The sequence below is a fragment of the Crocodylus siamensis genome, chromosome 1 (assembly GCF_052110815.1).
Source record: "Crocodylus siamensis isolate JL-2025a chromosome 1, ASM5211081v1, whole genome shotgun sequence".
NCBI classification, from domain to species: domain Eukaryota; kingdom Metazoa; phylum Chordata; order Crocodylia; family Crocodylidae; genus Crocodylus; species Crocodylus siamensis.
The window spans coordinates 331,385,917-331,408,092 of record NC_143395.1 but is presented as its reverse complement, the minus strand read 5'-3'; positions in this window follow the sequence as shown (position 1 = coordinate 331,408,092).

Below are 22,176 nucleotides of genomic sequence, written 5' to 3'. Positions count from 1 at the left end.
AGTAAGACCTGAAGCACTGTGACTTTTGTTCCTGAAAATACAAAACAAGGATGCTTACAAAATAGTGGGAAAATACAATCATTTGCTATCATCCCAGACACATCAAGAAAGAAAAGATGCAAGTGATATGGCCTAATTAAACAATTACTTTAACGTATCCCATCTTTAAACTAACAACAATAACTTATACACTGTAGATCAGCACTACTTCTGTCCATATAAGGCTTCAGATATTGGGGAAAACAGGTTGTTTTCTTGACGGTACAAAATATTAAAAGCATTATCTACATTCACCTGCTCTTTAGCCTTTTTAATAACACCATCCTTCTGCCATTCCTAATTACATTTCCAGTTTTTTCTGGCACAGGATGGACATCTGAAATGACAAACTTCATAGGCCCTGGAAGTAAACTTGCTATAGCTCTGCATCTGTCTTCAGCTGAGGTTACAGCCTTCCCCTTCTGGGTTGAAAAAAAAAAATCTGCTCTCCTGTCAGAGAGGTGTATGCTATCATCACTAAATAATTAAAACAGTATCAGATACAATATTTTAGTCTGTTATATAGCATCTAGCCTTCTAGCTCAAGGAAAACCTAGTGTTATCTTGCTACACTTGAAATTTCAGCATTTCACAACGGTATACAGGAATTCCTGGGGAAATGGCCTGAATTTTAATTTGGCTAAATACAGACATTCAAAAACCCCATTTCTGAATTGATTCAATCTTTGCAGGTTAGTTTAACCTGCATAGATTGAACTGATTTACAAGTGAAAAAATATTTACTTTTGATTCCAGAATTGCAGGCACATGCCTGCAGTGGCTCAGGCCAGAAGCCAAGGGGTTCTAGAGCAGCCCTTCCTTCCCATCCCCAGTGGCTGGATGAGAGGAAGCTGAGCTGAGGGAAGGGAAGTTGCCAGGCCTGGCAGGCTTGAATATGTTTGGGGAGGGGTTACAGAAGTTACCATTCCCAACAATAGTTTTCTGGTTTTAATTCAGCAACACTCCTTATTTTATCCTAGCCTGTACTCCCTGTTAGATGTTGGGGTAATGTTGCACCATAACTTGCCAAAAATGGAGTTTAGAGATGTCCAAAACTATTAATAAAGCGGTGTGCATTTTGCCAAATAGTTTTGCCTGAAAAATAAGACAATATATTCAGTTTTCAGATTCAACACCTTTCCACAAAACCCTGTTGCACACATTTCAACATTAAAAAAATGCAGTTAACAACACCATCAGCTAATTTGCCCTTAATAATAAATTAGGTCCAGACATGGCTGAAGATGCAGCCAACTGATAGTGCCAAATATCCATTCTCAGGGCATCACCCAGGTTGTGAAATTGAAGATGGCCAAGCTTGTATTTCATACAAAGTAATCTTCTTGGATTTCTCAGTCCTCCTAGCCAACTCGTGTAATTCTGTCAATTTATCAAAAGTAAAGATACCTGCTTCTCTTTCTAACTCAGACAAACCAGCCTAGTTAAGGTTTTATTTTCTGGTAGTACTCCTAACCTATCAACCAATGTTCAAGACAATCACTAGACTTATATCCTATCTTGGATCCACTGTTGCTTTCAGTAAAATTTATTGTCAGTAAAAATCAATCCAGTAAAAATCTGTCAAGTTAGTTTTTACTAAGCAGTAACTACTGTATTCCAGGTAATTGGCCTCCTGTGAGAAGGAATTTATGGTATCCTTCCTTATTATCCTTCTTCAAATAGCTGTTTTCCAAACAGCACTATTATCTCAAATCACTATTAGCATGTATTTAGGAAATGAGAAGCCCATGCTCTTGGCCCTCTTCAAACTCATCTTAAATTTTCATTTTCTTTACTAGAAGAGTGTAATAACTTCCCTTGTATTGAAGGTAGACTATTGGATAGCTAAGGTTTCAGGATTCAAAGTGCCAGAAGGACAGTGAACAAAAGGGGACATAATTCTGCAAGCCAATAATGAAGACACTTCCCTGGTAGGCATCTTAATTCTGTGATATGTGCCAGTGAAAACTGCACTTTGATAACTTACTCTACCTGGATTTTGCACTGTTTAAAACTTTTTGTAAATCCCTTTTAAAATTACATTTTGGACATTTTTACATACAACCATAAAAAAGGGAAAAAAAAACCATTATCTAATAATTAAAAAATTAACATGATGCATTTTGAAAATGATGATACAGAGTGTTTCAACTTTTCTGAAACTTTTCCCACAATTTTTTTTTCTACTGAAAATATTCATTGAATTCATCCTGAATTCATGACTAGTTTTGGTTCCCCCTCAAACTGCTTTTTTTCAGCAAATAAGCTATGTGCTAAAAAATAATTCACCAAAGCACTCTTGCTCTCAGCTGCCTAAAATTACCCCAGCTTTGTGTGAATGATTTGTCTTCTCAATAGTGCAGTCCATAAATTATCTTATCCACATTCACAGTGATAATCTTTTTCAATTACTGGTCTCTTTCTCTTCTCTCTTTCTTTCTCTCTTACTTGGTCTTTTTAGCTTTAAAATGTGTGAAAAGGGAAGAGTCTATTAGATTCTAGACCACCATTTGTCATCTTTGAAACTAGACATTTAGCAACATTTCCATATTTAATAGTCTCCCTCCTCCCTTCCCTGTTTCCCTCAAAGACAGTTTCAGATATATGACCAGATTATCTCCGCTTATTAGGAAAGTATTATTTTTTAATTTATATAATAACTTATTCTTACAAGGAAAAATAGGACTTTCTCTCTGATCATCCCCATGCAAAGCAATATCAATACAGTTTTAAAAATGTGATAAAAGCTGCACTCAGATATGATTTTAACTATGTGAGTTACCTTGTGTTCTATTACATTCCATTGCCATTAGCAAAGGGTGGCTTTGTAGCTATGTAAGAAAATTGGGGTTTGGAGATTTGGATTCAGTTACTATCTCTGCATATGCAACTTAAGCAAACCATTCATTTCTATGTTTTTCGCAGCCTTATTTCTTTGACTGATATGTACAATTAAAATGTGAGTTCATTTGAATTAATGATGGTCTCTTGATATATACACCTATGATGACATCAGTGGTGCCTAAAGTCAGTTTGGGCCGCTTTGTACTCTTGTAATATGAATAATGTATAAAATACTTAGTTCATTTCTTCTAATCTGTAAATCTTTTTTTTATCCATAGAACCAAAGAGATCTATCTCTTGTAATGTTGGAAGCTCAGGAAATATGACATTATCATTATTATTATTACAAAAGTCACAAGCCAGTTGTGTGTGACTGCTTTTTTCTTAAAATAACCAGAAAACCCTATATAAAAATGTAGTTTCACCACATACGTAAAAAGGTACCTATTTACATATAACTCCTCCAATATAGCTCAGAATATGATCTGTATATTTTGTTCAGTCTAGATGGAGTGATGTATATTCAGTGTACTAATTTGACCAGTGTCTCATAGTTTCATAGTTTCTAGGGTAGGAAGGGACCGGAGTAGATCATCTAGTCTGACATGCTGCCATGGCAGGAAAGAGTACTGTGGTCAAACGACCCCAGCAAGGTGTACATCTAACCTCCTCTTAAAGACCCCCAGGGTAGGAGCCAAGACCACTTCTCTTGGAAGTTGGTTCCAGATCCTAGCCGCCCTGACAGTGAAGTAGTGCCTCCTGATATCTAGCTTCTGCCAGCTTGTGACCATTATTCCTGGTCACTCCTGGCAGTGCTCAGGGGAACAGGGACTTCCCCAGTGCCTGCTGATCCCCCCTGACTAGTTTGTAACAGGCCACTAGATCCCCCCCCAGCCTTCTCTTGTGGAGGCTGAACAGGTTCAGGTCCCGTAGCCTCTTCTCATAGGGCCTGCCCTGCTGCCCCCTGATCATACGAGTGGCCCTCCTCTGGACCCGCTCCATGTTGTCCCCATCCCTCTTGAAGTGTGGCGCCCAGAACTGGACGCAGTACTCCAGCTGTGGCCTGACCAGTGCCGCATAGAGGGGGAGGATCACCTCCTTGGACTTGCTTGAGATGCATCTGTGGATGCACGACAAAGTACGGTTGCCCTTCCTGACTGCATCCCCACACTGCCGGTCCATGTTCATCTTGGACTCAGTGATGACTCCAAGATCCTTTTCTGCCTCTGTACTGACAAGAAGGGAGTTCCCCAGCCTGTAGGTATGGAGTTCCCCAGCCTGTAGGTATGGTGCCGGTTGTTCTTCCCCAGGTGCATCACTTTGCACTTGTCGGTGTTGAATCCCATCCTATTCTCATCCACCCACCCCTGTAACCTGTCTAGGTCTGATTGCAGCGTATTCCTCCCTTCTAACATGCCCACATCCCCCCACGTCTTAGTGTCATCAGCAAATTTGAACAGGGTGCTTTTTACCCCCTCTTCCAAGTCACTGTTGAAGATGTTGAACAATGCGGGCCCAAGGACCGAGCCCTGTGGTACCCCGCTGCCCACATCCCTCCAGGCCAAAAATAACCCATCCACCACCACTCTCCAGCCAGTTGGCGACCCAATTGACTGTGTGGGTGTTGACACCACAGTCCCCCAGTTTCTTAATGAGAAGAGGGTGAGAGACAGTGTCGAAGGCATTCCAAAAGTCCAGGAAGACTGTGTCCACTGCTACCCCTGCATCTAATGATTTGCTGATCTGATCATAGAAGGCCACCAGGTTGGTCTGCCAGGACCTGCCTCTAATGAACCCATGTTGGTTGCCCCTTATTGCCAGAGAGGAAAAGTTAGATTATAAATTGTTGTTTATTATTTTAATTCCCATTGCTGAGATTACTCTCTCTGGGGGATTAAATCTCTCCCCCAGTTTTAAATGTGTATGGTTTGGAGGATTCTGTCACTGCAGGGTTCAACCAAGGCATAACTTTTAGCTCAAATGCCCTTAGCCAAAGAAAAAATATTTTTTCCAACCACACACAGATTCTGGAAAATATGACCTTTACAAATTCTGGCAAATTATCATTAGGCACATAAATATTCACAGTATACCCCTCCCCTCCTTCTCACTCCCCCAGTCAAACCTCTAACCATTGGTAATCTACCTTTGTCTTTTTAAACCTTCCCTCAATTAGATGTTATGCTTTTGTTAACCTGTCTCATTGCTCCTTTGTTGTTGTTCTTTTGGGTTTTTTTTACTGTTGCGGCACAGGAGAAGAAGCAGTTATCAATCCATTTTGGCTTTAAATGTATTAATACCTTTTTCTCACTAAGATACATCTTTTGTAACATGAATATATACATGATTTAGTACTACCTCTATTGGCATACTGAAGAAGAAAATGTCAGTACAATATTTCCTAACAAAAAAGAATAGAAGTTTTGTGAACAGTAGAAGTAGTAGTGTGGCAATGTGGGTTTCCCTCAGGCCAGCTGTCACCAGCCCCCCACCTGCCTCCAGGCATGCCGCCCCACATGTCTCACCCGCCATAACTTGTTGGAAAAATTAATAAGTTGTTAAATAAGGTAGGAGGCTGTCCATTTCTTGCCCCAATGCCAGGGGACACTATCTGCAGCTCCGTTCATCCCCTACACTGCAGCCCAAGCCTCACAGATGGCATCCAGATGTTAACAGTCACACCAGCCCCACACTAGGATCCATAATACTCCCAGCAGGGACCTCCTTTGATCCCTCTGGTCAGGCGGCCTACACTGCCTTCATTTGGGCTGTCAGTCTCCTTGTAGCTGGCTCCCCTCTTGGGCATGGTCCCCACTTGGGACCTTTGGCCATACACAGGCCCTGGCCTCACCTCCAAGGCCAGGTGGGGGCTCAGGTCCATGATTCTAGGTGCCCCTCGCAGTGGACACCCTTTTCTTTTGACCACTTGGTCCTGGTCCCAGCATGGACCAGTCAAGGGAGTACTCTACTTCTGGCCTTACTAGCCCCACATTCTGTCTGGGTCCACCTTCCTGGATGTGGGGATCTGGGGTACCTCACATCACAACTGGTGCCCCAGGGTCTCTCAGGGGACTCATTCCCCACCCTGGGGCAGCAGGTCATGGTGCTACTTCAAATCTTACATTCAACCCACACTCGGCCTCCCAGCAGTGGAGGACTTATTGGGGTCAGGACTTGCCTCTCTCGCTCTGGGGCTGAGCCCCTTTCACTGGGCCTCTGGCCCAAGCCTTGGCCACAGGCATCCGAAGACTTACTTGGGCCTACTACCCTTGCTTGGGGCTCCCCATTGCCCCCGCCCCTCACTTGGGGCTCCAGATCTTGGCCCCCTTCACTGGGGCAACCCCCTCACTGTGTTCCTTATTTCTGCTCCCTCTCACTTGGGGCTCCAGACCTCCCCCTTCACTGGGGCCATGGGGGGGAGTCTTTGCTTCCTGGTGGGCTCAGGTGGCCGTAGGTATGCCTGGCCCTAACTTTCCCTCTCTGTGTCTCATACCCCTGCAGGGCTCAGGTGGTCACAGCTGTGCCTGGCCCCACTCTTCTCCTTGTGGATTGCTCCCCCACAGGGCTCAGGTGGCCACAGCCATGCCTGACCCCAGCAGTGTGCAGTTTTAGGTCATACCCAGGACCAGAAACCTCCTGACCATTCCCTACAGCTCCCCCCTTACCTCCAGATGATACCTGCAGCCAGGCAATGTTGTTGCCTGGCCCTCCAGCAGCAAAAATGCCATGTTTATATGGGCAGCCCAAGATCCCAAAATAGCTGCCCTCATCAGGCACCTGCCGGCTGTTAGCTTCAGGTCATTAAAGTGGCAGGCACCTACAGTGCCCTGCCACAGTAATATAAGAATGTGTACCATTTCTTTAAATATGTAACAGAAAATCAGGTAGACTATTTGAAGGGTAGGTTTGTTGTGAACGCTACAGTGAAGAAGAGCAAGAAGAAAGAGTTTAGGGATTACACTGTTTACACAATTTCTAATAAATTTTACTATTAAAGTCCTAGTCATATCCTGGTTTTCTCTGATAAAAACAATCCCCAATTTTTGGTTAAAAACAAGTTACCCCAAATCCACATTTTTCAGTGATTAAAATGAAACACCACTAATATATAGATATGCATATAGTGGTGTTTCATTTTAATCACGGCAAAATGTGGATTTGGGTTTACTTTCTTTAATCTGAAAACTAGGGATTTTTTTTTAGTACAGAAAACCAGGATTCCAGGATATCAGAATATACTTCACTGTTGTTAAGAGAGGCAACAGAATGGACTGGCTGGGGAAGGGATGGAATCCCCATCACTAGTCAGGGGATAAGCATTAGTCAGGGATGAGATAGTCGTAGTTGCATTGCTCTGTAAAGAGTAACTGAAAGAAAACAAGAAGAGTCCTGCTGCCTGAAACAGGTGGATATTAGAGAGGACTGGAGAGGATATAGAGTTGTGGCTATCCAGTAAGAATGTGCTATGTGCTGAGTTATGCTTGCTTTTCTCAGATTGCAGAGCAGAAGGGAAGAGACTTTGGATTTTTTCTGGTTGCCACGTGGGCCTGGGAAGGAACTTTCCTCCTTCCTGTTGTTACAGGTGTCTGGCTGTTTTCTCCTCTCATTTCTCAGAGCCATTGGCTGTTGGTTATAGCCAGGCTGGGGACTTTTACTGGGAAGTGCCAGTGTTCCTGCTGGGACAGAAACCTAGAAATTACTGGCTAGGGGGTCTTGCCCCTCCATTCAGCATCACAACAATTTCCATATTTGAAATCAAGAAGGAATTTTACCACATGGTTAGATTGGTACAGAGGTTTTGCTTTCCCTGTAGTGCAGGGGCTTGACCTGGGTCCTTTGATCTCTCAAGTGCATTTCAACAGTGCTGGCAGCAGCAGGAAGCTGAGTGCTGATGTCCCCCTGATTTAGCTGTGGCAGGTTAGGATTGTTGTAGTGTCTTTCGGCAGCGTCTTGCAGTTGTGTGCCAGAGTTGATTGTGTAGTTTTAGGAATAGGTTAAACAACATATTGTATGGGATAGTGCAGATAGGGATGATCCTGTATTGGTTAGACTACATGACCTCTACAAACTTTACTTTTATATGATTCTGTATGTGGGTCCAGAAGGAAGACAATAAACCAGAAGATTCTTGATTCCATTAGACAGCTATTGCCATGAAAGGAAAGAAACCCTGGGTTTAGCACAGCCATCTCCCCTCTCCCAATAGGGCTGAAACTTGCCCAGTGTTGTTTCTACATTTTATTCAATGAATATTAAATGCAAGAAGCAACTAAGCAGACTATTCAGTCCTTCAAGAGACAATGACTAGCTTGTGACCCTAGTAGTACTTTTCTGGAAAATACAAGATGTAGGTTCAGCTCCACTCATGGTAGAGGGGGGTCCTAAAACCTACAGTTCTTAAGCAAATACCAGAACAACTAGACTTGGGCTAAAAGGTTGGATGGCCTTCCTCTGTCTTTGCTGCCATCACCATCACACAGGGTCATTCTGTGGCCTGAAGATGAATTTGACTCTCAAGCTGCTAATAAATAGAAAAACTGCAGTTACACAGCTATGAATATATAAATTAGGCATGAGGAATTAAAATACCATCTAAACTCAAACAATATTATTACAGGGATGTTCAACCATTATATTTTTTAAGCATTTCTTTTTTTGTCCACATTCTATGCTAAGCAATTTTTGAAAAATATCTCATTTAATATATTATCTAATATACTTAAAATTCCAACCTGCCTTGTCATGCTTCAGATATTCCCCTATAGTGAGATGTGACTGATGTGAATGTTTGGGTGACCTGTCTATGTACAGCTTATACGTTCTGGTTGAAGTTAAGAAGCTGTTATTATTGTATCATGAGCTAGTTGAATGGATGCTTAACTAATTTAATCAGGCCTGTAAAACATCTTTTCTAAACTAGTAACAATGTCAGTTGTCTTTTCCAGTGGGAATACATTGGAAAAAGTTGTTGGCTGAATCTAGGAAGACCTATCTGTTTCAACTTCCCTGTTATTGGCTGGAGTTGGAAGAATGGCAAACCGCAAAATACAGAATAAAGAAATCAGTGTATTGAAGCTGTAATGACCATTGAAGTACAATATGTAATGAACATAGAAGTTGGTTTGGTAAAGGTGGTCTCTGAAAGACACCCAGGACATGAAGGCACATGTTTTCTCCTATTTAAGGTTTTGAGGTATAGAGAAAAGGAGAGAGGAAGGAGGAACAGCATGATTTATTGCAGGGGGGGTGTTAAACTGTCAACCTTTGTAACTATGGGCTAGACTTTTTGACTTTGAGGTCTCAACTTTCAGAGAAAGATTTCAAACAAAGGAACTTCACCCCAAAATTATTCCTAGAGATCCCAGTTAGGGCACTACATGTACTTCGATTGGACTCATAGGCTGCATTCAAACATGCTTGGATGTTTGGTTCCTGGGGGATAACTAGTGGCGGCACACCTTGTGCTGTCCCTAATTGTACCCAGGGAATGTCTGTGCTACACATGCACTGTTGGGCAGCAAGTTACCCTGGGTGGAATAGAGAAGCCTTACCTGGATCCTGGGGCCCTCCCGATACTGCGGCAGTGGCAATCCTGCCATGGGGAGCCTGGCCAGCAGCAGAGCATGGCTCCAGCCAGCCAGGCTCTGGCTTTGGGCTGCCGCTATGTGTGCCACTCCACTTTTTTTCTCCACAGGTATTTTTGACTCTTGGCTATCCAGGGGTCAAAAAACCCCTCCACACTGCTTCCTTGCAGTGAGGAGAACAATGGAATGTGTAGTATATGGCACTGCAGATATGTCTGTGATACCACATACCTCATGGCCATGCTTGTATGGACCCCAAATCTCTTCGTGGTGCAACAAACCACATGCGGTGAATGTTAGAACATGTTAAAACAAATTTGCAGCACAGTGGAAAGCTTTGCAACACAGTGGCAAAACTTGCTACCAGGATTTCCATGTAGCTGCTTGCCAGGCCTGTCCAATGCCCTACTTGTGCCCCTGTTGCTCCTGCATGCAACCAGGACACAAGGTAAGACTTTGGGGGCTAGCATAGGTGCTCTCCCTATGCTGAAGAGCCAGGAGGATCTGGACAAAGGCAGTTTTTCCAATGCAGGACAGTTTGTCTCACAACAAAGCATATGTGCAGGTGCTTGCACTGAGGCAATTTGTGCCACTGCAAGCATATGGCCCTGTTCATCTGGACGTGGCCATAAGATTTATAGCATAAAACAAAGTAAGCTGGGTTCTAACACAACACTCTGTAGCTGTGTCTACATAAGCATGGACATTTGCTTCCCCGTGGACAATAAGCAGGGGCACACCTTGTGCTGCTTTTACCTGTCCCCAGGGAATGCCCTTGCCATGCACCATCTGGCATGTGGCAGGTTACCCCAGGGGGGTTGAGAAGGCTGGGACCAGCAACTGTGCTTGCCCCAGCAGCCTTACCTGGAGTCCTGGGGGCTGTGGAAGTTGCAGCCATTGTGTTCCTGCAGCTGGGAACCTGGCTGGCAGCCAGAGTATGGCTCCAGTGGGCCATGCTCTGATTTTGGGTGGCATGTGCTGCATTCATGTGCACTAATCCACTTTTTTCCTGCACAGGTTTTTTTACCCCAGGATCTCCCAGGGTCAAAAAAGCCACCCGGGGTGCAAGGTAGCAGTGTGGAAAATGCCTGTGCATTGTGTGGCACTGCAGATGGGTCTGTGTTGCTACATATCATACAGCCACATTGTCTGGACACAGCCTGTGGGTGAGCACTGGCTGTATTGTGAGTGTGTGTGTTTCTCTAATTTCAGACACTCTCACAGCATGTGGCATAAGAAAGAAGCCAAGCATACTAATATAGCCCATGTTCCATGAAGGAAGAAGATTTCACAATTTTATTCAGGGTTTTTTTATCTTAACTTCTTTCCCATTCATATATCATTACATAGTAGAGGACAAATTGGCCCTTATTAAATCAGATTAGCAAATTTGCTACTGCCCCTTTCCTCAAATATATAGAATATACTAAAATTAATCCACAGAGAGTTTTCTATTTATAGTTTGATGTATTATGTACTATTATTGCTTAACAAATAGAGTTTCTAACACATAACAACTGGCAACTCTAACTTCATTAAGAGAGAACAAAGAAACACATTTCACAGAAATATGGACTAACACAATACCCATCTAAATCAATGGCAGCACTTCAATGGCAGCCAGATCAAACCTTTGGGAAAGCACCAGGAACAGTGGTTCTCAAACTAAGGCAATATAATGGAAGACAAATTTCAGGATAAGCACTCATAGGTCATGGCCAGATGAGCAGGAGCATGCACTTACAGCAGCACAAATAGTAGCAACAGAAATTTGTGCCATTACTTTGTGTCGCAGCTCCGCACCCCCCCCCCCCCACATGACATGTATTTATTTCAGGGACAAATTATCCCGTTTTCGGCAAACTGCCCATGTCCAGCTCCTCCTGGCTCCCAGCTGGGCTCCATGTGCTGCAGGGAGGGCTGGCTGGGAGACATGATGCCTCACTGTGGGGAAAGCCAGCAGGCAGTTCCCACACTGAGGCACCTGACACTCCAGCCATTCGGGGAGTGGCACAAGGAGATGGGAGGAGCAGGCAGCCTGCTCCCCCATCTGTGCATTTGTCCAGGCACACGTTACTTCATGTGCTTTGCCCCGCTTCTTTTATCAGGGCTTTTTTTTGCTACTAGGAAATCCAGGTGGAAAATTCTGCCTCTGCACTGAAAATCAGCAGGGCAGCGCACAGTTTAATGTGCAAGGTGTGTGGTTTGTGGTGCCACAAACCACACAAACCTGCACATGTGGACATGCTCATAGGGTTCAAATATATGACATTAAGGAAGATAATAAGGGAATAAAATGTATGACTTAAGAATTATAGGGATAAAAAAAAGATTTTGAGGATTTGTAATCTAGGAAAAAAAGCTACCCTGAGAAATGTGCACTGAGTTTAAAATAACCCAAAATGGTGATGTTTAACTTATATAAAATGGACACATATATAATGGCATCATAAAATGTAATATGTTTTTTATTGAAATAATAGTTTAAAAAATGGATAACTAGAATCTAGCACCCATGGAAACCAGTCTTGTAAGGACTTATAACTTTTGGCTTGCTCTTTTCTTTCTTTCTTTCTTTTTTTTTTTTGGTGTAAAGAAAAAAAATCAAAGCTATTTATTTACATTTTGTAATTAATTCCTTCACTTCCAAAATCAAGCATAGGTTTTTATTAACTATGTAAATACACTATATTTATTTCCCTAATTAACAGAAGCTTCAGTGCAGTCCTTAAAATGATTTTGCTGCTTTTCTGTAAGTTCAGTAACAGGAATCACTACATTTTGTTAGAATAACATCACACACAACCAAGCAAACAGTAGAATCATGCTGACTGAATATTAAATAAACATAGACCAAAAACTCTACTGACTGCTCATGCCTGTAAGTCCAAATTCAGGGGGTTTTTTCTCTTTAGGTGGTAAAACTAACTTGCAGAGGTGTGTTTGACTCATTTTGCAAAGGATAATGAAGAATCTAAACTGCATAGATTCATAACTGTCTGTTCTGATCTGATCATCTAAGGACCATAATGCAGGCTTTGCTGACTGTGTTTCTCTAAAATGCAAGCACTTGCAGAAAAGCAGCTTTAGTTTGGGAAGGCTTATGGTTTGATCATCATTAGACAGCCAAGACCTCAAAGCCAGAACAGTATTAATACATTTATCACAATACTGCAGCATTATTTTCAAGTGAATGGTAAATATGAGCAGGAGTTTTAATCCCAGGAGTCTTAATGAAGTTAAGAGCAGCTCTGAACAAACTTTGATGGTGGTCCAGATAATAATGATGTAGTGGGTTGCATGGAGTAATAGTCTTGCAGATAAGATCCTCCACATCATGTTCTTATTAAAAACACAAGTATGAAATACTGCCAGTTTCCAGAGAAGGTTAAACTAATCTAATTAGAAGCAGACAGAACTGAGAGATAAATCTCACACACACTGACCATCAGTGCTAAAAAGGGATGGTATACTGAGCAGCAGAGGAAATGGAAATTAACAATTGCTCTATGGTCTAAACTTAAAATGATTGCTGTAATTACACATTATTCTTGACTGTTGGCCTATGAGCACAGTGATTTGTTCACTTTTGGATAACATTATAAGGACTAAGTATTTTTCTAAGGTTTTAAAGTGATGTCTATATTAAAATATTTTGCACAAAATACATATTAAAAAAACCAGATCATGTCGATGAGGCTGCAACATACAGTTTATCACAACCACATTACAACATAGGATGTCTTGAATTATTTTGTTTCTAAACAGGCTGTTCAAAACTTTAAAGCCTTCTCTAAAATATGTAATGAATAACATATGGTTAAACTCTGTAATGCAGACACACAGTAAATGATTGGAGTAACTATTGAACCCTTGGAGACTCAAGGGAGAGAAAGGTATGTCAAAATGGGTGTAAGAGGTCAGAGTAGGAGCAGTAGGAGGAAAAAGAGTGTATTAACTCTCATTTGCAGGACATGCAAAAATCAGTCTTGGCTATATTTCTACCATCAGCACTTCATGGATTCTCAATCACATAACCCTAATGCAGATTAAATTAGTGCCACTATGGGTTCAATTTTGAAATAGGTGTTTGCATAGGGGCATGTGCCAAATATTATACTACCTATGAAAGACAGAGTTTACAATAATCTGTCAGTGAGTTTTGCAGATCCTAATATGTCACTTACATGTACAGGGCCAGTCTGCAGCACCACCATACTAGCTACATACCTGCTCCATCTCACCCTGGACACTTCCAGAAAGATCCTAAAAGGGGGATCAGATGATCTGGGAGGATCAGTGGGGGCTGATATGATATCTCTCTAGATGAAATTCTTTCTTCCTTCTGAACCATTCCCAAGACTGACCAAATCCGTCAAGATATTTTCAGCTTTCACAAAAGTAAACAATTTTAAAAACACCCCAATAGGAGTTGCAACAGAGCAGCATGTAAAGCCAAAGTATTGCTAAATAGAGTAAGCAGTGGGAGAAAAGTTATTAAGTAATGTGTAAATCTTTCTCCTAGACTATGGTTTGGGAAATAAATTATATATAAACAGGTATAAATGATTAGAAACTGGTTTAAACTTATAACAGAACAGAAGTTTAGTGTAGATAGAGCAGTTTCAAAGTGGTTGAACTCAATTTTAGATAGACTTGGATGGATGCATTATCAGACTTCACCGATTTAGTTTAAACTGGTCTATTGCATTTTTCTCCCAGATCCCCCCCTGACTCAAGTTCCCCACATCCCAGGATGCCTTGTGTGGCAAGCCAGTAGGAGGCGCTCCTGCATTGAGTCACCCACTTCACTGTGCCCGACCACCTTCCAGGCTCCAAGCGCCTCTCTGGGGGTGCCTCACATCTGGCTGACCCCCTTCCCGGAGCACACTCACTAGCCTGGGGGTTCCACTGCCACCACCCAGGGCTGGCCTTGATTCTGGCTCTGCCAAGAACTTGGGATGCTTCCCTCAGTCAGAAGCACAAGTAGTGGTCTCCCTTAGTCAGCTGAACCAAGGCATTATCTAGACCCACTCCCAATAAGTCTCCCACACTAGGTACAAAGGGGAACTTTATTGGTTACAATGTGCAGGGTTGGAATAGGGTACAGGGTAGAGAAATATCAGTGAATCCCATAGAGCAAACTGTCATGGCTGGGTAGCCTTTGATCACCCATCTGAGTTACTGCAAGCTATATATCTAGTTAGATCTCAGGTAGATTACTCATAAGTATCATCCAGAGTCAGATGGGGATTCCCTCTGGAGGCAGGCAGTTCCTCGAGCATGAGTTTTGAGAGAGAGAGCAAGTTTCAGATGCTTCAGCTCCTCTCTCTTTCTGAGTCTCCCCCCCTCCTCCTGGGCAGTCTTTAACTTATATAGCCACTGTGACCTCATTTACCTAGTACAATGGAGGCCAGCATCTGTTGGCTGTCAGCCAACCAATTTGAAATGCATCACTAGTTGCTGGGCAGACTGGCAGTTCCTAGGTCCCCAAAGAGAAAGCCCCTCACCTAGGTATGTGATACCAGTCACATAGGCAGAGGGAGCAGGTTTTCCCCCTCCCTCAGGAATGTATCCAGCTCAGGTTACCTAAAGAAGTAGGGCAAGGTGTGTATCCTCTGCTGGGCCCATCCTAACCAAATTGTCACAGTGAAGAGTTTTTGGGAAGAAATAGAGGTGGCCTTCTGCCACACTTTGTTCCCCCTCCCCCACCTCCCTTTGCAGGGTGGGCGGGCTGGCTTTGGCTGTGCCGTCTGCTCCACCTAGGCCTGGCTGGCTCTGCCCTTGGGCTAACCCAGAACTGAGGCAACAAAGCCTCCACTCCCTAGCCTGTATCCTTCCTGTGCTTGTCAGCCCAAGGGAGTGGGGGAACAAAGCCTCACAGCCCCAGACCTACCCCTTAGCCCCAGTCTGCTCAGCTGTAGGTGGATGGTGATTCCCCCAAGCTCCTACAATCCCCGTGCTCAGTCCAACTCTGAGGGTGGGAGCTAGGAAGCTACCAGGGTGCTTCCCAGCCCATCCCCAGCAGCCAGATTGCTGCCCACATGGAGGATCACCCCTGCCTCAGGAAGTTCCCCCACCTTGGCCTGGGTCCCCCGAGCCCCAGTCTGTCTTGCTGCATGGGAGCAGAAGAGATTCCCCCCCTTCCCTGAGTGATCTGACCACAGATCATCCCTGTTCCAGCAGCTGGGAAGGATGCCCATGTTGGGGGAGCCATCTCAGGGGTTTTCCCCTGGCCTGCCATGGTCTGTCCTGCTGCACAGAGGAGAGGGGATTCCTCTCTTCCCCTACACAGTTGGGGCATGGCTTAGCCTCCACACACGGGAGGCAGGAAGCAATCCAAAATGATGTATATATTTCATTGTATTATATACACAAGATGTTCTATCTTTTCTTGGTTTTGTCACGTTATATAGATTTTTGACATTATTATTATTCATTTGTATTGCAGTAGGGTCAATCAGAGATTTTTGCTCAATTATTTGGGGGCAAAAATGCTTTTATAGTCTCAATCTGTCCATGTGCTTTATGGTTAATAGTTAAAAGTATTGTTGCCATCTGTTTCTGCTTTCTTGTGGAGTAGTTGAGAGAGATAGTCACGTTAGCCTGAAGTCAGGTAGAAGCAGGGAAGTGTGGCACCTTAGAGCACATGTACAAATGTCCAATGCTTGCTCCAATGCGTTCTAATAAGAATGCAGTACAACAGACTCGATCAATAGAGCAACCTCTGCATCGCGTATTCATGTCTTGAATGAGCTTTCATTAAAGTACCCCACCGTTATTTTGAAGCACAAGAAGCTAAATACACAAGACACTGCAGGCCCTTTAATAAGAGCGACTCCCATCAGCTGTCCTGATTAAAGCACCTCTCCTCCCACCTGACAACACGTGTAAAGGTGCCCTTAAGGACTGACTTTCATGGATTAACTTTTTCCTCTTGGCTTGTGATTTGCAATATTAAAACAAATAAATACATCTGAAGTTATTCTTTTTTCAGTGTGTGCATGTACACATATAATGTACAAATATAATGATTCTTTTCCTTTTTATTTTTTTTACCATGATCTAATTTTCTGTCTTCCTGCAGGAGGGAAAGATATTTCCTTCTGCAGCAAAGAAATATATTTCATACTAATTTAGAACTAAAGTCCTGATTTTCCATCATATTGCAGTTTCCTGAACATTTTATTATTTCAGCCTGTATGAAGTCCCTGTTTATTGTCAACTGATATAACTTTACAAGTATCTAATCAAATTAATTTGGCAACATGTTTATTTGAGTGTAAAATCTTCTGAGAACATAGCTATGCCAAAGCAACTACCAATGAAAAAACTGAATTACAGTTTGAGATAAGATGTTGGAAGTTCAAAAAGCATTTAAGATTTATTGACTATCTTCTGGCATTTTGAAAGCTATTGTGGGTAGAACAAAGTCTTTTTACAGGGTAAAAATATAAAGTTAGTCTTAAAGTGCTAAAAATATGAGCTTTGGCTACAACTTTATTGCATGTATAACAGTAGAACCCATTGATATCAGGGTCTTATTGTGCTAAACTTACTACAAAAAGGCAGAAAGAGGCTTTCAGACTAAATAGACAACAGAACAAGACTGAAAGGGAGAGCCTAGTTGAAGTAATTTTTTCTAATCTCAGGTTAGTAGCAATATCAGAAACAAAACCTAGCTCGTGTAATTCTTAGTTTAGAAACCCATTCATGAGACCTGGTCTCTCAGGCAGGATTCAGGTGTCTCAGTGCTCTCAGAGGCCAGATATACGTGATATATTGTGAGATTACCAGGGATCCTGTTTTCTTCTGATTAAAAAAAATCTCCAATTTTAAAAACAGTAACCCCAAATCCACATTTTTCCATGATTTAAATGAAACACCACTACTATATAGATAAATATATATAAGTGGTGTTTCATTATCTAATATATAAATAAATATATATTAGTGGTGTTGCCTTTAAATCAGGGGAAAATGTGGATTTGGGGTTATTTATTTTAAACTGAAAATTTGTTGTTGTTTTTTTAACTCGGAGAAAGCCCTGGAGAATCTCCAGAGGATTCCTGGAGATTACTTGACACTGGCTAAGTATAGGCATTTGGGAGTGTTAGAGGGAGATTAGATCAAAATGGCCACCCAATCTTAGTTAGCCCAGGTGTGGACCACATACTTAGATCCCTAGTTAAGTCAATCTGAGTGTGAACTAAAAAGAAGTTCCAGAAAATCTAAAAATTCCAACCTTATCTAAGTGAAGCTACCTCAGAGCAGGGTTCTCTTAGATCAGGTTGACCATTTTTAGATCGATCTAGCTTTTATGAACTTCTGTATAGTTCCCAGCAAAGCTCCAGTCCCAGGGCTGCACTTTTCCTACCCAACCCCTGGCACAAGCTATTTTTTGCCCCCCAATCCCTCACTTTATCCAGCAGACAACTCAACTCCCCTGCCTGAAAACCCCATCCCACAAGATGCTCCCAGTGCTATTTTTATCAGCGTTAACCAATGCTGGGAGCCAAGGAAGTAAGTTCAAGTGGGTGGAAGGGTGGAGGTGTAGGTTCACTGGGGATGGGCTTGATGGGCTAAAAATAGCCCCTGGCCTTCCCCAGTCCCCACACACCCCACGAGCTCCTGTGATCCCAACAAACCCTCTTGGACCTCACCAACTCCCCATGGACCTTGCCTGCTCCGTTGATCCCTCCATAGACTCCACCTGGAACAGGGTTTGAAAACTACATCTCCCTTCCTCCTTTTCCCAGATAACTAGAGTGAGTGCTCCATATATATATATATGTATATATGTGTGTGTGTGTATGTGTGTGTAAAGGGGAATGCTCCCTTTTATGATATACATGTGTATGTATATATAAAAATACATGTATATATGCATACATGCATGTATATGAATATGTAGACATATGTTTATACACACACATACACCATAAAAATGTGGTATTTCTACTACCAGCAACTACTATTTTCTACAAGAGAAAATTGAGCCTGATTTAATTAGTTGGAAGAGGGGTCTGCATTTATGAGAGAATTCTGGATTGTGCATCCTGCCTAGGCAGAGGAGTGGGATTTTAAACACAACCCTGTTCTCAACTTTTCCTATGGGTTAGCTCTGTGTAGGCTGTGCTAGATGCCAAGCAAAGTAAGATTCTGTATTCCATTTGGAAAGCAGGCAACAAAAGGTTATTTAATTCCATTCCACTGCAATAATGTGCCTGTAAGATACCTTTTTTGGATTTAGGCCATTGGCCTTCCTAGTAGTGCAGTATAACACTATACTGAACCTTATTCAAAATGTAATTCAATGTTTCTTTGGTAAAAATAGCAGTTCATAGTTAATCATTGAACTAAAATTTTGCCTTAATTCCTAGTATTAAAAATAAACACTCCTTGGGGGATTAAACAGCCTATGTTTTCCAGATCATCATTCTTTTTTTAAACTAGACAATTATAATTTCAAAAAAATGTTTTTAATTGTCAAAGAGTTATTTTACCTTATGCGCCAGATGAGTTTATTGTAATTCAGTGTCCATCTTATTCTGTCACATATTTTTTATAGTCTCTCCATGTCATTACCTGTGCAATAGCCACATCTTATGTGAGATGTCCTTTTTCAAAGGCTCAAAAGAAACCTTGACTCTGTGCCTATGCTTCCTTTTTAAATATGAATTTTCTCTTCCATTGTCAGTTTTTCTGATGCTGGTATTGTGCTAGTCCTTCCATGGGTTTCAAATATTTTCTTGAAGTATCAGCACTTGCATCTATGAAGCATCTGAATCTTATAATGTATAAAAAAGCTTCTTTGATTAATCAATTTTAATTTTTATTTCAAACTACAGAAAGGTTTATCTGCCCATTAAGGATATTTCAAGCATTCATATATTACAATATATCTGTAACATAGTAAAATTAGTCAATGTAAGTTCATATTCAGCAAATTTAATCTGCTGGATTCAGGGGTATTATTATTAATCTACAAAGCTTTACTGATAGTCTCCTTCAAGCAACTTTTATTTTGTCAAACTTTCAAAGCATGAGTGGCTTAATTTGGGTTGGGAAGGTTTCACATTTTCTAAAAGAATGTTTTATTTACTGGTGAGGTGTCACACTTCAAGTATATTTTCCATCAGTCAGCTTGGAGGAGTTCTGAGCCATAATAGACATTTGTATTTGACCATCATACATTCTGTATCTTTACCTTAAAGGAAGGCATGACCTCATATCACAAACTAGACATTATGATTTACTATTTAATGATGACTAGTTAATGATGTTTTGCCACTTTATGCTGAAACAGATGTGTTGGTCACTAAACACAACAGTTTGCTTCTCAGCTGTGAGATTGTTAGATTCGTCCTATTTCAAAATACAGAGTATTTTGGAGGTCATTTTTCCCCTCAAGAAGGTAAGAATAATTAAGTCTCTATACATAACTTTGAAAGAATTAAACACACAGGTCCTGGTAGTGTTTCTCTTCCCTCATATGCAATTATGTTATATATACATTTGTACAAATCATAGAAAAGTAGGGCTGGAAGGGTTCTCCTTTCTCAAGTTACAATAACCTCTGTTTAAACTATCAAATTATGTGTTTAGCCTATTCTTAAAACTACAGAAACAACCCAGTCACACAACTACCAGGCACATTTACCCAAAACATTAAGAACACCCTAACCTTTACAAAAGCACTGTCAGCATCTAATCTGTGTAAGGATAGAAATTAATTAAAATATGCTTAAGAAATCCAAATAAGGCAATCCATGCTCCCATGCTCCCCTGCTAAAAAGGAAAGCATTCCATGTATAGGGGTGTGGTAATTTTTTAAATAATCTTTTAGCATTTCAAAAAAACCCAAACAACCCCCTGCCCGAACTTGAGCACTTTCTGTTACATGTTTTATGGAAGATGATTTAATGTTTTCTATCCAGATAATATAGATTAATAGATTCACAGATGTTAGGGTTGGAAGGGACCTCAATGGATCATTGAGTCCCACCCCCTGCATAGACAGGAAAGAGTGCTGGGTTCAGATGACCCCAGCCAGATACCCATCCAACCTCCTCTTGAAGACCCCCAGGGTAGGGTAGAGCACCACCTCCCTTGGAAGCCCATTCCAGACCTTGGCCACTCGAACTGTAAAGAAGTTCCTCCTAATGTCCAGTCTAAATCTGCTCTCTGCTACCTTATGGCCATTATTTCTTGTGACCCCCAGGGGCACCTTGGTGAGTACAGCCTCACCTATTCTCTTTTGTGCCCCCATGATGAATTTATAGGCAGCCATAAGGTTGCCTCTCAACCTTCTCTTGCGGAGGCTGAAGGGGTCCAGGTGCCTTAGTCTCTCCTCGTAGGGCTTGGCCTGCAAGCCCTTAACCATACGAGTGGCCCTTCCCTGGACCCTCTCCAGGTTATCACCCAAAACTGCGTGCAGTATTCCAACTGCGGTCTGACCAGCACCTGATAGAGGGGAAGTATCACCTGCTTGATTCTGTTTGCATCTGCTGATGCACAATAAAGTGCAGTTAGCTTTGCTTATGACTTTGTCACACTGATGACTCATGTTCATCCTAGGTGCAGCACTTTGCCTTTCTCCTTGTTAAATTGCACTCTATTGTTTTCTGCCCATTTGTCCAACCTGTCCAGGTCTGCCTGTAGTTGTTCCCTGCCCTCCGGTGTGTCCACTTCTCCCCAAAGTTTTGTATCATCCACAAACTTGGACAGAGTACACTTGACTCCCTCGTCCAAGTTACTGATGAAGACATTGAAGAGTATCAGTCCAAAGACTGAGCCCTGCGGGACCCCACTACCCACTCCTTTCCAGGTCGATACTGGCCCATCCACTACTACTCTCTGGGTACAACCCTCTAGCCAATTTGTCACCCACCAGACTGTGTAATCATCCAAGTCACAGCTTCTTAACTTGTTCACCAGTACGGGGTGGGATACTGTATCAAAGGCCTTCCTGAAGTCTAAGTAAACAATATCAACCCCTACTTCTGTGTTCAGGCGTTTTGTGACCTGGTCATAAAAAGAGACTAGATTAGTCAGGCATGATCTAACTGCTATGAACCCATGCTGATTTTCCCTCAGCATAATTTTTCCTGCTGGGCTCTCACATATATCAGCCTTAATAATCTTTTCAAAGACTTTGCCAAGGATGGAGGCGAGACTGACTGGCCTATAGTTGCCTGGATCCTCTTTCCTCCCCTTCTTGAAAATAGGGACCACATTGGCCCTTTTCCGTTCCTCCAGGACCTGCCCTGTGCACCACGAGTGCTCAAATATTCTTGCCAGTGGCTGTGCAATAATATCGGCAGTGCCTTCAGTACCCTGGGATGGAGCTCATCTGGGTCTGCCAACTTAAACACATCCAGTCCTTCCAAGTGACTCTGCAACATCTCAGGGTCAGCGCTTGGTAGTCTGGCACCCAGCTGTTGCCTCTCTACAATGTGAGACTTGTCTTGCCCCTCATTGAGGAAGACTGAGGCAAAGAACTGATTGAGGAGTTCAGCCTTGTCCTCCCTGTCTGTCAGAAATTGCTTTTGCCCATTCACTAGTGGTCCTATTCCACCTTGGGCCTTCCTTTTACTCCCTATATATCTGAAAAACAAGTTTTTGTTATCCTTAACTTGGGATGCCTTCCTCAGCTCCATGGTAGCTTTGGCCTTTCTAACTGCCTCCCTACAACTGCAAGCTGAGG